The 13,689-nt window shown below is 41.8% G+C and overlaps 2 long non-coding RNA genes across 2 annotated transcripts in view; both read right to left on the reverse strand.

The window, feature by feature from the left end:
• The window catches only part of LOC133539116 (uncharacterized), a 1,110,877-nt gene that overhangs the window by 1,010,402 nt on the left and 86,786 nt on the right, over nt 1–13,689 (reverse strand). The window lies entirely within an intron of this gene.
• The window catches only part of LOC133539118 (uncharacterized), a 76,599-nt gene that overhangs the window by 61,568 nt on the left and 1,342 nt on the right, over nt 1–13,689 (reverse strand). Inside the window, exon 2 of the long non-coding RNA XR_009803191.1 lies at nt 11,411–11,489. This is a non-coding gene — a long non-coding RNA (uncharacterized LOC133539118). The remainder of the gene's footprint in view (nt 1–11,410; nt 11,490–13,689) is intronic.

A 13,689-nucleotide genomic window follows, 5' to 3' on the forward strand; every position in this document is an offset into this window, starting at 1 on the left:
TATGTTTTGATGGCGATTTGCCAGTGTTATTTAGTGTGCTAGCCTATCTCCTGGTGTCTCGTCCACGCTCTTGACACAGTGTCACTGCCCAATGTCATACATCCGTGGGCAGGAAACGGTATTTTGCGGAAAACTCTGTAATTGTTAGCGCCAATGTAAAGTAAGCTGAGAAGAGTCGTAAGAGCTTTGTCGTCCGTGTTATTAGAAGCTGCAAGGAATTAAGGATGCAACTTTTTCGGTTTTATCACTTCCAAGCCATTACCTCCAGAAGCAAAAAGGCAGGGTTTCTCTTGAGCTCCATCCACGTCTGTTTTTATAAGAAAACACCCCCAAGCTTTTTCCATTATCCTCTCCATATCAAGCTTGACCTCCAGAGAAAACCTGACCTCAGAGGGGTCAGCGCCATACCGAAGCCGTTTGCCTCATCTAGCACCGCCGCCAAGCCCCACCTGTGCCCCCGCACCTGCTTATTGCTTTAGGACATCAGACACCCCCCCCCAATTCCTTCTTTTGGTACCCCATTTCCCACCTACAATGGCATCTCCAGTCAGTGTAATCTTTCTATTTCACAAGGTGGTCTCCCGGGGGTTAAGGGTCCTGGGGATGGAGCAGGGATTTGTCTCTCAATTGATAGCGTTGCTGTTGCTGCTTTCTGTCTAACAACTCTTATCCTGGGCGGCAGCCAATGGTACACAGTTATTATTACTTTTTATCTTTAAAGACCATACACCCATGTATCAAGGCCATGGAAAAAAACTGTAAAAATGTTGAATCCAAAAGACTAGCTTCTACACAACACTGGATTCTAGTTTGGCTAACAACAGGAGTTGCAACTGGGCCTCCTACAAAATTAAGGATTGGAACCGTCCACATATAAACCGATATGGCACCGATTCCTGGTACCTGGGAATTGATACCTGTATGCAATGATACCAATATTCGGTTATCCATCCATCCATTTCCTACCGCTTATTCCCTTTTAGGGTCGCGGGCGGAAGGCAGGGTACACCCTAGACAAGTCGCGGTTAGTAAATATGAATTGTTTTTGACAATAAAATCTCATAAAAATGAGAAAAGAGATCCGCCCGGAGTTCCTTAAGGCTCTGGATGCTGTGGAGCTGTCTTGGTTGACAAGACTTTGCAACATTGCGTGGACATCGGACTTCTGGATTGGCAGACCGGGGTGGTGGTTCCTCTCTTTAAGAAGGGGAACTAGAGGGTGTGTTCCGGCTATCGTGGGATCACACTCCTCAGCCATCTCGGCAAGGTCTATCGAGGTGTACTGGAGAGGAGGCTACGCTGGATAGTCGAACCTCGGATTCAGGAGGAGCAGTGTGGTTTTCGTTCTGGTCCTTGAACTGTGGACCAGCTCTATACTCTCGGTAGGCATTAGATTGTGTCCCTCGGGAAGTCCTGTGGGGAGTGTTCAGAGAGTATGGGGTATCAGACTGTCTGATTGTGGCGGTCTGCTCCTTGTATGATCGGTTTCAGTGCTTAGTGCGCATTGCCATCAGTAAGTCGGACCAGTTTTTTAGTGACGGTTGGACTCCGCCAGGGTTTCTCTTTGTCTTTCAGTATATCATTAAGTGGAAATAAATGATGGAATGGATTAAGCGAAGCAATCAAACAATGCACTAATATGATCCACTTCAAGAAACTCTTCAAACTTAAAGTGTTTACAAAGTACAAAGAAGAAGAACCATAAAAATAATTATGAATTCATACCATAATTCCATCCGTTCTTTTTTTTCAAAATAATTTTACTCTTCTCACCATATGAAATGTAACTTACTTCACTGAGTATTATGTGATTACTTAAGGAGGATATTGTGAATATCGGTATAGCTCGGTTGGTAGAGTGGCCGTGCCAGCAACTTGAGGGTTGCAGGTTCGATTCCCGCTCCCACCATCCTAGTCACTGCCGTTGTGTCCTTGGGCAAGACACTTTACCCACCTGCTCCCGGTGCCACCCGCACTGGTTTAAATGTGACTTAGATATTGGGTATCACTATGTAAAGCGCTTTGAGTCAATAGAGAAAAGCGCTATATAAATATAATTCACTTCACATTGAAATCAGGAAGTGAACAAAAGTTTTAGCAACTGTTATGTGAAAGAAAAGGGGTAGGATTAAATAAGCTCTGCTTCTTCCTACTACTTTTCCAACATGTTGAAAAGAGAAACCGGAAATTGTGATGCATCATGTTGTATGCGTGCATGTTCCAAACAAACTCAAACTCAAACAATGATGATAAATGCTAACGGCCTGGGAGAAGTACATCCAAAATATTGACTGTGGGGCTAATTGCTCAGCAGGAGCCAAATATAAACCCTGCTGAAAACAACGTAGTGTATTAGCAGCAGGATGTTGCACTCCATTATTGGCGCTTAATGCGCGGTAATGGCATGTGATACAGGCCAGGACAAGTGTCAGTGTTTACTATTAACCCCGCTGTAACAAACACAATTATTATCAAGCATTTATGGATTTTCCGCCTCACTCGCTGCTGGTTTGGTTCTGTATATTGTATGTTACTTGAATTCTAACACTGTATGATCGGTGTCAGAGCTTGGTCCCGTTTCCAGTGAGGGTTGGACTTTGCCAAGGCTGTCCTTTGTCACCCATTCTGTTCATAACTTTTATGGACAACATTTCTAGGCGCAGTCAAGACGTTGAGGGGATCCGGTTTGGTGGCCACAGGATTAGGTCTCTGCTTTTTGCAGATGATGTGGTCCTGATGGCTTCATCCGGCCAGGATCTTCAGCTCCCACTGAATCGGTTCGCAGCCGAGTGTGAAGCGACCGGGATGAGAATCAGCACCTCCAAGTCCGAGTCCATGGTTCTCGCCCAAAAAAGGGTGGAGTGCCATCTCCGGGTTGGGGAGGAGACCCTGCCCCAAGTGGAGGAGTTCAAGAACCTCTGAGTCTTGTTCATGAGTGAGGGAAGAGTGGATTGTAAGGCTGACAGGCAGATTGGTGCAGTAATGTGGATGCTGTACCGATCCGTTGTGGTGAAGAGGGAGCTGAGCCGGAAGGCAAAGCTCTCAATTTACCGGTCCATCTACATTCCCAACCTCACCTATGGTCATGAGCTTTGGGTCATGACCGAAAGGATAAGATCACGGGTACAAGCAGCCGGAATGAGTTTCCTCCGCCAGGTGGCGGGTCTCTCCCTTAGAGATAGGGTGAGAAGCTCTGTCATCCGGGAGCCGCTGCTCCTCCACATGGAGAGGAGCCGGATGAGGTGGCTCGGGCATCTGGTCAGGATGCCACCCGAACGCCTCCCAAAGAAATGTGTTTCAGGCACGTCTGACCGGTAGGATACCACGGGGAAGACCCAGGACACGTTGTGAAGACTATGTCTCTTGGCTGGCCTGGGAACGCCTCGGGACCCCCTGGGAGGAGCTGGACTAAGTAGCTGGGGAGAAGGAAGTCTGGGCTTCCCTGCTTAGGCTGCTTCCCCCGCGACCCGACCTCGGATAAGCGGAAAAAGATGAATGGATGAATTCTAACATCTAGCGAGACGCTAAGTTCTGTACATTATTACTTAGGTGTGGGCATTCATATCTGCGTAATGACATTTCAAATTGCACTTTGACTAACATCCATCCATCCATTTTCTACCGTTTATACTTTTTGGGGTAGTGGGGGGTGCTGGTGCCTATCTCAGCTAGAAGGTGTGGTACAACTTGGACAAGTCGCCACCTCATCACAAATTAAAAAGTTGTTTTTAGATGCTCGCAAACTATATAAACTATTTTCCCAACGAGACAGAAGTAAAGCGAGTATAAGTGAAAGGAAAAAAACTTCTTTGAATATTCATGAGGTTTGGCGTCACTTGTTTATGACTTCAGGACTTGTATTAGTGACCCGCGCTGAACACGGCAGCAGATAGCAAATTAACCTTTAGTCTTGGCGGCGCTGGCTAACAAGAGACCTGTGGAGACACACAGGTACATCTCCCCCCCCTCTTCTATCTTTTCACCCCTCCTGGACATCATTTTTCACGCACCGCCCGAGTCGTGTGACCGTGGTGTTATCAGACGAGGCGCTCACTCCTTAAGTCAATCAATCAATCAATGTTTATTTCTATAGCCCCAAATCACAAATGTCTCAAAGGACTGCACAAATCATTACGACTACAACATCCTCGGAAGAACCCACAAAAGGGCAAGGAAAACTCACACCCAGTGGGCAGGGAGAATTCACATCCAGTGGGACGCCAGTGACAATGCTGACTATGAGAAACCTTGGAGAGGACCTGAGATGTGGGCAACCCCCCCACCCCCCCTCTAGGGGACCGAAAGCAATGGATGTCGAGCGGGTCTAACATGATACTGTGAAAGTTCAATCCATAGTGGCTCCAACACAGCCGCGAGAGTTCAGTTCAAGCGGATCCAAGACAGCAGCGAGAGTCCCGTCCACAGGAAACCATCTCAAGCGGATCAGCAGCGTAGAGATGTCCCCAACCGATACAGGCGAGCGGTCCATCCTGGGTCCCGACGAGCGGTCCATCCTGGGTCTTGACTCTGGACAGCCAGTACTTCATCCATGGTCATCGGACCGGACCCCCTCCACAAGGGAGGGGGGGACATAGGAGAAAGAAAATAAACGGCAGATCAACTGGTCTAAAATGGGAGTCTATTTAAAGGCTAGAGTATACAGATGAGTTTTAAGGTGAGACTTAAATGCTTCTACTGAGGTAGCATCTCAAACTGTTACCGGGAGGGCATTCCAGAGTACTGGAGCCCGAACGGAAAACGCTCTATAGCCCGCAGACTTTTTTTGGGCTCTAGGAATCACAAATAAGCCGGAGTCTTTTGAAGGCAGATTTCTTGCCGGGACATATGGTACAATACAATCGGCAAGATAGGCTGGAGCTAGACCGTGTAGTATTTTATACGTAAGTAGTAAAACCTTAAAGTCACAAGTCACAAGTCTTAACCCTGCCTGGACGCAGTGGCAAGAACAACCACAGAAGAAGAAAGAATTAAAGAAAGACCTCCGCAGTGTTGTCATGCTTTCCCACACACGGTGCATTGGATTATTTGTGCTGGGCCGCCACACGTTGGTATGGCGCTACCTCTTCGCAGTCGCTCACAAACACTTTATAACAAGACCGTCTGAATGAAGCGTGTCGTTACAACTCTGTTCAACAGGTGGCGGTAGTACCCCATACTGTGGTCTAGAGCAGTGGTTCTCAACCTTTTTTAAGAGATGTACCCCCTGTGAACATTTTTTTTAATTCAAGTACCCACTAATCAGAGCAAAGCATTTTTGGTTAAAAAAAAAAAGAAATAAATAATTTTACTTCTTCATCTCTATGTCATCAGTTTCTGATTTAGTAGATTGTATAAATATTGCTCATTTGTAGTGGTCTTTCTTGAATTATTTGAAAAAAAAAGATATAAAAATAACTAAAAGCTTGTTGAAAAATAAACAAGTGATTCAATTATAATTAAAGCTGCAAGCAGCATTGGTCGGGTCCGCCGTTGGCCGCCGCCGCCGCCGCCGTGCCCCGAGTCCCGATCTTAGTCAGACCAACATAGAGGTCTTTGTTTCATGTCTCTACGACATTCCTAACAGAAGTTACAAGCAGTTTTGTCTGGAAAAAGGTGACGGCTTTTTACAAAACTTTTATTTTGAAGGGGTAATTGCCAACTTCCTGTTGATTTTAACTGAAAGATGCCACCTATCAAAATGTAGGCCCAAGTGAGACCTACATAGAGGTTTTTGTTTCATGTCTGTCCGACGTTCCTACCAGAAGTTACAAGCAGTTTTATCTGTTTCCTCTTCCTAGGAGCAGTTTTTTCTGTGTTTCTTTCAAAAATTGCAATAGAGCGCAATTTTGAGTTTTAAGGTTTGGTTTTTTCACTAGATCACAATTTCTGCCAGTCCTGTTGTGTGTGCCAAGTTTGGTGAGTTTTAAGCATTTTAAGGGGGTCAAATTACAGCTCAAAGAGGCAAAAATAGCATTTTTTGCGTAAATGTTGCTTTGAATGAGTTTTTGCAAAATTTCTGTTGATTTTGGGTATAGACGTTTTTTATTGGAAATGTAGGTCTTAGTCAGACCTACACAGAAGTTTTTGTTTCATGTCTCTACGACATTCCTAACGGAAGTTACAAGCAGTCTGTGTTTTGTCTCTTACTAGGGGGCGCTAGCGCGCAATTTTCATTTTTGGGGTTTGGTTGCTTAATAAGTTGGTCTGCCGCTCCATACCGATGTGAGTGTCAAATTTGGTGAGTTTTGAAGCATGTTAAGGGGGTCAAATTAGGGTGCGAAGGTGCGAGCGCGCCTTGGGTTGCTGCCCCCGAGCCCCAGGGCTTAAGACGCCTTCGTCCCACTATTTAATGCATTGTGAAAGTAATGCAGTTGTTGTATTGAAGTGAAAATATCTAGCTTCCTGTTGATTTTTGCCAAAGTATGTCAATTATTCAAATGTAGGTCTAAGTCAGACCTACATAGTGGTTTTTGTTTCATGTCTTTCTGACATTCCTACCGGAAGTTACAAGCAGTTTTGTCTTTGTTTTCTTCCTAGGAGCAGTTTGTCTGTGTTGTATTCCTAGGGGGCGCTAGAGCACAATTTTGAGTTTTGGAGTTTGGTTTTTTTATCAGCTCGCAATTGTTGCCAGTCCTGATGTGTGTGCCAAGTTTGGTGAGTTTTGAAGCATTTTAAGGGGGTCAAATTACAGCTCAAATAGGCAAAAATGACATTTTTTAGTAAAATTTGCGCAGGGCGTCTTTGAAGGCGCGTAAAATCAAAACCTTAAAACTTATCACAATTTTGTCCGACCACTTTTTTAAAAAGGGTTCAATCTCTCTCCTGTGCGAGTTTGAAGCTGAAACGACAAACGCACTGGGAGGAGTTTCGATTTGAAAAAGGTGACGGGTTTTCACGAAAACTTTTATTTTGAAGGGGTAATTGCCAACTTCCTGTTGATTATTTCTGCTAGCTGTCAATTATTAAAATGTAGGTCTAAGTAAGACCTACATAGAAGTTTTTGTTTCATGTCTTTCCGACATTCCTACCGGAAGTTACAAGCAGTTTTGTCTGTGTTTTCGTCCTAGAAGCAGTTTTTTCTGTGTTTCATTCAAAAAATTTTGTAGAGCGCAATTTTGAGTTTTATAATTTTTTTTTTTCATTAAATCACAATTTCTGCCAGTCCTGATGTGTCTGCCAAGTTTGGTGAGTTTTGAAGCATTTTAAGGGGGTCAAATTACAGCTCAAAGAGGCAAAAATAGCATTTTTTGTGAAAATTTTGCTTTGAAAGGGTTTTGCAAAATTTATGTTGATTTTAGGTATAGGCATTTCTAATGGGGAATTTAGGTCTTAGTCAGACCTACATAGAGGATTTTGTTTCATGTCTCTACGACATTCCTAACCGAAGTTACAAGCAATTCATTTTTTGTCTTTTCCTAGGGGGCGCTAGAGCGCAATTTTGATTTTTGGGGTTTGGCTCCCTAATATGTTGGGAAGAAACTCCTCACCGACGCGTGTGTAAAATTTTGTGAGTTTTGAAGCATGGTCAGGGGGTCAAAATACAGCGCATAGGCGAGTGTCGGTGCGGAAGAAAGAAAGAATAATAAAACGCTACAGGAACAATAGGGTCCTTGCCTTAGCAAAGGACATGGATGTCCTTTGCTGGCAGGGCGGACCCTAATTAAAGTTGCCCCCGTGATCCAAGCCTGGATAAGCGGTAGAAGATGGATGGATGGATTATTACACAGAGAAAAAGTTGTATACACATGTATTATACATCAGTCTCTTAGATTAGTTATAAACTTTTTCATCAAATTTTAATCAGAAGGGTTAAATATCTCTCCTGTGCTTATTTGAAGCCGACAAGACAAACGGCCTCAGAGGAGATAATGTTTGAAAAAAAGGGACATTTTTCACCCAACTTTTGTATTGAAGGGGGAATTGCAAACTTCCTGTGGATTTTAGCTGGGGGTTGTCAGAGTATGAAATATAAGTCTAAGTGAGACCTACATAGAGGTTTTAGTTTCATATGTCTATGACGTTCCTACTGGGAGTTAGAGGCAGTTTTGTCTCTGTTTTCTTCCTAGGGGGCGCTAGAGCAAAATTTTGAGTTTTGGGGTTTGGTTTTTTGATTAGATCGCAAATTTCATCAGTCCTGATGTGTGTGTTCAATTTGGTGAGTCTTGAAGCATGTTAAGGGGGTCAAACTACAGCTCAAAGAGGCGGCGGTATAATAATAAAGAATAATAATAAAATGCTAGAAATTCAATAGGGTCCTCTGTCCCAAAGGGACATCGGTCCCTAAATAAAGATTTTTACACGTAGAAGTAATCATCAACTTAAAGTGCTCTCTTTGGGGATTGTAATAGAGATCCATCTGGATTCATCAACTTACTTCTAAACATTTCTTCACAAAAAAATAAATCTTTAACATCAATATTTATTGAACATGTCCACAAAAAATCTAGCTGTCAACACTGAATATTGCATTGTTGCATTTCTTTTCACACTTTATGAACTTACAGTAGATTCATATTTTGTTGAAGTATTATTCAATAAATATATTTATAAAGGATTTTTGAATTGTTGCTATTTTTACAATATTTAAAAAAAAATCTCACGTACCCCTTGGCATACCTTCAAGTACCCCCAGGGGTACACGTACCCCCATTTGAGAACCACTGGTCTAGAGAGCAATGCAGCCCCTCTGGACACTTTTGCATTAAAACGTCTAGAGTAGGGTTGTACGGCATACCGGTACTGGTATAGTATCGTGGTACTATCCATCCATCCATCCATTTTCTGCCGCTTATTCCCGTTCGGGGTCGCGGGGGGCGCTGGCGCCTATCTCAGCTACTAATGAATCAAAAACCGTACTATACTCTGTTTGAAAAGTACCGTTTCCCGGGCATGGCTGCACGTCGTCACATCATGAAATTGCTGGTTTTACAATCAGAGGAGCATGTTCGGCAGCGCACACACACAGAGTGCTTAAAAACAGACACAGTGTGTGGACAGAAAAGGGAGAATGATGCATTTTGGCCCAAAAACTAACGATAAAGGTGAAGTTATAACACTGAAACACCCTCAGGAAGAGGTGATTTATGACATGGCTAAATTAGTAATTCTCGCCTCCATGGCGACAAATATAAAGTAAGTTTCTTACAAGTATCATCACTGCAGGACGAGGAATAGCTAAACATGCTTCACAACACACCATAGGAGGATACAATAGCTCACAGGCGTCACAATGTAAACAAATGCCATGGGTGGATCTACACCTGATATCCACTGTAATGATCATACTTGCCAACCTTGAGACCTCCAATTTCGGGAAGTGGGGGGTGGCCGGAGTGGGGGCGTGGTCGGGGGTGTATATATATATATATATATATATATATATATATATATAAATAGAGAAAAGAAATACTTGAATTTCAGTGTTCATTTATTTACACATATGCACACACATAACACTCATCTACTCATTGTTGTGTTAAGGGTTGAATTTTCCACCCTTGTTCTATTCTCTGTCACTATTTTTCTAACCATATGCATGTACAGTAGATGGCAGCATTGTCCTGTTTAAGAGTGTCACAACATTGCTGTTTACGGCAGACGAACGGCTTTACGGTAGACGAAAACGTGACTGCTGTTGTTGTATGTTGTTACCGCGCTGGGAGGACGTTAATAAAACTGCCTAACAATATACCCACATAAGAAACCAAGAACTCGCCCTCGATCATTCTACAGTTATAACGTCATTGGGCAGACACGTTGTTTATATTGTTGGAAAGCGGACGTGAAAACAGGCTGTCCTCACTCAGGTCCGCATGGAGCTGGAGGGGGCGTGGCCTCTAGCTCCGCCTGAATTTCGGGAGAAAATTTGTTACGGGAGGTTTTCGGGAGAGGTGCTGAATTTCGGAAGTCTCCCGGAAAATCCGGGAGGGTTGGCAAGTATGGTAATGATACCAAGTACAAGAGCGTATTTAGTATTTTTTATCTTCACAAAATATTTTTTTCCTTTTTTTAAAATGCATATTATGTTTATAAACTCAGAAAATGTGTCCCTGGATACTTTGAATATGACCAATGTATGATCCTGTAAGTACTTGGTATCATATCTGTCAAGACTAGGACTATGGTGTGATTTGTTTTACCGTGGTGAAAAGCGACTGGATCGGACATGGCGTGAAGGTAAAAACGTGATTTTAATCTTAACTCGAAAAAAAGGAACAAACGAAAGGGGCTCTCAGCTGAGGTTCAAAACTTGGCTAAGAAAACAAAACTACCACAGAGGCAAAACTATGGACATAAAACAAAACTTGCAATCTATGGCACGAATAAAGAAAACTTACATGGAAGGAGAAAAGAGCATGAAAAAGAGCAGCATGGATCATCAGCATGAATAACAAGAATGTGAAAAGGGTGATGTCGCCAGGCTGGCTGCCTGGCAACTACAGGCTTAAATAGAGGTGACGTGATTAACAGAAGGTGCGCGAGTCCAAATGAATCAGGTGCGTGACATGAGGACAGGTGAAAACTAATGGGTTGTCATGGAAACAAAGCAGGGAGTGAAAAAACAGGAACTGACAGAGTGCAAAAACCAAACAGAACAAAGCCAAACTAAACATGATCACCAAGACATGACAATATCGATACCTACGTGTGGTACCCTCCAAAACTAATGTAAAGTATCAAAGTAATTATTACATTTTAACAGAGGTCTAGATAGAACATGTTGAAACATAAAAAAGCAGATATTAACTGTAAATGAATAGGGAGATTAATAATTTTACAGCTCGTCCCACATAATGTTGACAAAATAGAATATCATATAATAAATGGCACAATATGTGCCTGCATAGGAGTCTTTGTTTGTTTATTTACTACTAAAAGACAAGTTGTCTCGTATGTTTACTATTTTATTTAAGGACTAAATTGCAATAAAAAATATATGTTTAATGTACCCTAAGATTTGTTGTAAAAATAAAGCCAATAATGACATTGTTTGTGGTCCCTTTTATTTAGAAAAGTATCAAAAGGTATCGAAAAACATTTTGGTACCGGCACCAAAATATTGGTATCGGGACAACCCTAATCTAGAGACAAAACTAAGGAAGAATCTTTTGGAAGTGAAAGCACATCATTGCTCTTCTCAACGAGCAGCAGGTGCTGAGCAAAGTGAGCCACAGAGTAAAGACCATTGCTAGTTGTAAATATTGCTTTTCATGTAATTGTTCATCTTTTGTTTTAAACATCCACATTTGATAATTACTTTATTATGACTCCTGCCACAATTAGATTGCAGTTTTCATTAATTGGTTTGTAGGCTTACTTGCAGACATTTATATTTGGTAAATATTTTAAATATACATTTAATCCAAATAAACTCTAACACAAACAATTTAATTGGGGTTACATCACTTACGTCATACTGTGGTACTTCTGCCCTGGTGTCCTTTTTGTCCTCGCTCAGCCGCCATATTGCTCCTCTACTCCATGCTTGCCTGTTTTTTTTTGATTGATTGATACTTTTATTAGTAGTTTGCACAGTACAGTACATATTCCGTACAATTGACCACTAAATGGTAACACCCAAATACGTTTTTCAACTTGTTTAAGTCGGGGTCCACGTTAATCAATTCTGTGCCGTTTAGAGCAGTGGTTCTCAACCTTTTTTTGGGATTCTAGTACCCCCTAATCGGAGCAAAGTTTGGTTTAAAAAAAGAGATAAGGAAAGTAAAATAAGTGAAGTGAATTATATTTATATAGCGCTTTTTCTCTAGTGACTTAAAGCGCTTTACATAGTGAAACCCAATACATAAAGGGGAACATTATCACAATTTCAAAAGGGTTAAAAACAATACAAATCAGTTCCCAGTGGCTTGTTTTATTTTTCGAAGTTTTTTTCAAAATTTTACACCTCCCGGAATATCCCTAAAAAAAGCATTAAAGTTCTTGATTTTTGCTATTTGCGATGCGACTGTGTATTTCCCTGTGATGTCATACATGGCTGCCAATACACACAACATGGCGGTTACCACAGCAAGATATAGCGACATTAGCTCGGATTCAGACTCGGATTTCAGCGGCTTAAGCGATTCAACAGATTACGCGTGTATTGAAACAGATGGTCGGAGTATGGAGGCAGATAGCGAAAACGAAATTGAAGAAGAAATTTAAGCTATTGAGCGAATTGGCGCTATTCGGCCAGAGCATGGGTGTACCTAATGAAGTGGCCCATAGCATGGCTGCCTTATTAGCATCGCCGGTCAAATGTGGAGACACTCTGGCAAATTCAATGGGGGTCTGGCGGCAGATTTCTTGCCAGTGGTGCAACTTGAATCCCTCCCTGTTAGTGTTGTTCCACCCTCCGACAACACACCGACGAGGCATGATGTCTCCAAGGTTCCAAAAAATAGTCGAAAAAACGGAAAATAACAGAGCTGAGACCCGGTGTCTGTAATGTGAAAATGAAAATGGCGGGTGTGTTACCTCGGTGACGTCAGAACGCTAAAAAAACGATAAACAGAGAGGTGTTTAATTTGCCAAAATTCACCAATTTAGAGTTCGGAAATTGGTTAAAAAAATACATGGTCTTTTTTTTACAACATCAAGGTATATATTGACGCTTGCATAGGTTTGGTGATAATGTTTCCCCGTTGGGAAGACTATGTCTCCCGGCTGGCCTGGGAACACCTCGGGATCCCCCGGGAAGAGCTAGACGAAGTGGCTGGGGAGAGGGAAGTCTGGGCTTCCCTGCTTAGGCTGCTGCCCCCGCGACCCGACCTCAAATAAGCGGAAGAAGATGGATGGGTATCTTTTCATTGTCATGAGTTTTTTTTTTTTTAAATGGGATTGTGAGCAAGTTGCAAACAGCCCCTTTAATAACTTTCCTTGGCAATTAATTACATTTATTGAAGAGTAATTTTTTTAGTAATTACATTACCTTTTTAGTAGAATAAGGAGCAACTATAATTATTACTTTTTAAAAGTCGTTTTCCAAAAACTGGCCAATCCACAGTATTAGTTTACAATGGAGCAGGTGTGGAACTACACTCCTGACACATTAAAGAAACAAAGTGAGCAACAGAGTATAGATCATTGGTGGTTGTAAGTTTGGCCTTTCATGTAATTGTTCATTTTTGGTTTTAAACATATTTGTCTGTTTTACGTTTTGTTTAGTTATTCATTCAAATTCAAAATTTACCCGAAAAAAAGGAGAAAAACTAGCTAATTCGAATCTTTTTGAAAAAATACAAAAAATAATTTATGGAACATCATTAGTAATTTTTCCTGATTAAGATTAATTTTAGAATTTGGATGAGATGTTTTAAATAGGTTAAAATCCAATCTGCACTTTGTTAGAATATATAACAAATTGGACCAAGCTATATTTCTAACAAAGACAAATCATTATTTCTTCTAGATTCTCCAGAACAACAATTTTAAAAGAAATTCAAAAGACTTTGAAAAAATATTTAAATTTGATTCTAAAGATTTTCTAGATTTGCCAGAATAATTTTTTGGGAATTTTAATCATAACAAGTTTGAAGAAATCCATCCATTTTCTACCGCTTATTCCCTTGTGGGGTCGCGGGGGGCGCTGGCGCCTATCTCAGCTACAATCGGGAGGAAGCCGGGGTACACCCTGGACAAGTCGCCACCTCATCACAGGGCCAACACAGATAGACAGACAACATTCAC

The sequence above is a fragment of the Nerophis ophidion genome, linkage group LG20 (genome assembly GCF_033978795.1).
Source record: "Nerophis ophidion isolate RoL-2023_Sa linkage group LG20, RoL_Noph_v1.0, whole genome shotgun sequence".
Taxonomy (NCBI): domain Eukaryota; kingdom Metazoa; phylum Chordata; class Actinopteri; order Syngnathiformes; family Syngnathidae; genus Nerophis; species Nerophis ophidion.